Below are 2,449 nucleotides of genomic sequence, written 5' to 3'. Positions count from 1 at the left end.
ATATATATATATTTTATATATATATATATCAGGGTAAAATAATAGGATTATCAGTGCAGAAAGACGTAGTACACAGGAGAACTGCATCCTAATGAGGGTACATTAAAGGGACTTCTATGGTGACAATGTCTATAGTTCATTTGGCAAAATATTCTATGAGGATTGAAAAATTAGTAACTACAGCAACTATCTTAAAAATACGTACAAAAATATATTTTAAGCTAATATTTAAAATTTTGAAAACTCCAAATTGAAAAATCAGAAAACAGGAAGGAAAAACATAAGGAACAAAAGTTAATGAGAAAGTGACATCTACAGCCATATCAAAAAATTACATTAAATGTAAATGGTCTACATAAGACCAAAAATGGATAAAATACAATTATTTTAATCACTTACAATGGTACATACTGGTTAAAAGAAAGGGAAAAACAGGCAAACCCTGAAACAAAAGTGGAATGGCTATATTGCTATCCAACAGTGAAGACCACACAACAAGGAAATCACCTCTGCTCTATTACTGAATTTCAAGACAGGGTTAATAATCTCAGAGTTATTTTCCCAAAGTCACACAGCTAGGAACTCACTGAATTGGAATTTAACAAAAAATTTCCTAGCAGTTATGAATGTCAAAAAAACAAAATAAGCTGTGTTAAAGTTACTTATTGTCTTACTTTTCTCTCATTGCTGAGACAAAAATACCAAACATGAAGTTAAAGGGGGAGAGATTTATTTAGCTTACAGTTTGTAGAGGTTCCAATCCATACTCAGTTGGCTCCAAGACAAGGTAGCATGGCAGGCAGACATTGCAGAGGAGAAACAGTTCACGGTGGGCAGACAGTAGCTTTCTGTCCCTTAAGTCTTATCCAGGCTACTTAGGGGGGGTAGCACTCACACCGTGTTCTAGTGCCCTTGATCCTAGCATTCATTGCACATGAATCAATTCCAGAGCCACACACTGTAGATCCAGCCACCAGTCACCTCTGAAAAAGCTCCAGCTTCGACCACTGAGGCTTTGGACACAAGCCATAATACACAGATGTTTCAATGTCTGGTTATAATCAGTAATAAAGAGGTGTTAGATTGACTAAAACCATGGACCTCTTACAAGGAGATGAAATCTCTGTTCTAGGATACAATGGCTATTTGTTTATAAAGTTACATATAACAAACTAGAAACTAAATCTGCTCATAATCTAGGTGATGTTTGTAAGACTGATTTTTGAACCCTACAAATCTATTTCTATGATTTACACAACAGTGCAAGCAAACAGCTAAATGGATAAGTGGCAACAATAATGGGTAGACTTACATTAAAGTTTTAGAAAATTTTAAGCAGTTGAAGGGAACAAAGATAATTAAAATATCAGATCCCTTAACTTTTATCCCAATTGCTGTTAAACATTCACTGAATTGCCTTAGTTTTTTTTTTTAATCAGAATTTGGGATATTTGTAATTGGTGGTATCCCTGGATTTAGCCTTAAATTAAGTGTAAGAGTGAGTATATTGCAAAGACAAAATTGTGTTTTGGTAGGAGGATATCTTCTGAACTACAGAATAGACCTGAGACAGTTCAAAGCAAGTAGAATCTGAGTATCAATGTAAGTGTATTTAAAGAGTAGAGATAACCAGTCAATAGAGACTCATATAATTCAGAAAATTGGCAATTGGAGTAGCGGAAAACTGGCAACAAAAGACAGATGATTGCTAGATTTTTTTTTAAGTGCTGAAGGGAAAGTAATTCAAAGTCAGCTATGGTCTGTTTCAAAAGTGAATTATGTATGGTGAACCAAAGGTCACATTTCCACACATGAATTCTTACTCTACTCCTTTAATTGATGGAGAGAATATCCAGGGAATATGAATGCAGGACTGACGATAGGTGTAACAAGTCTGGGAAGACTTTAAAAAAGGTTAAAGTCTGAAGGGATGGGCGAGAACAGCTCCGTAAGGCGCAAACTCGGCTCTGTCCACTGAGCCTCCTGTGACCTTGCCTTTTTTGGAATTCTATGCAACAGAATCACATAATAAAGGTCATTCTGTGGCCGGCTTCTTTCGTATATCCCAAGCCCCTCTGTTTGGCGTGTGTCTGTGCTGTCTCGCCTTTTTTCCTGGCCCGGCTCGGAAAGTAAATTGCAGGCTGGGGCGTTTCTGAGTGGCCCCTGGTACAGGGAGTGAAGTTAGCTCAGCATCATTGGCTGCAGCACTTCTCTATGTGGGGTAATAATGATCCCATATCTTCTTAGGATGTCACTAAAGTTAAAAAGAAACTACACCCCATAGCGCTGTTGCCGATCTTCCCAACACTGCGCTCCATAATGCCTTCGTGCCTTCTCCGCTCCCAAAAGCCGCTCAACGAGTCTGGCAGGGAGGCCAGTGCGCGTGCGCCGCGTTTCCCCGCACCTTCCGGTCCGGCTTCACCTTGGTGCACTGAACGCCGGTTCCGGA

This window comes from Fukomys damarensis, unplaced genomic scaffold (genome assembly GCF_012274545.1).
Source record: "Fukomys damarensis isolate Sample0158 unplaced genomic scaffold, DMR_v1.0_HiC HiC_scaffold_3, whole genome shotgun sequence".
NCBI lineage: Eukaryota > Metazoa > Chordata > Mammalia > Rodentia > Bathyergidae > Fukomys > Fukomys damarensis.
Note: the sequence above shows the minus strand (reverse complement) of the source record.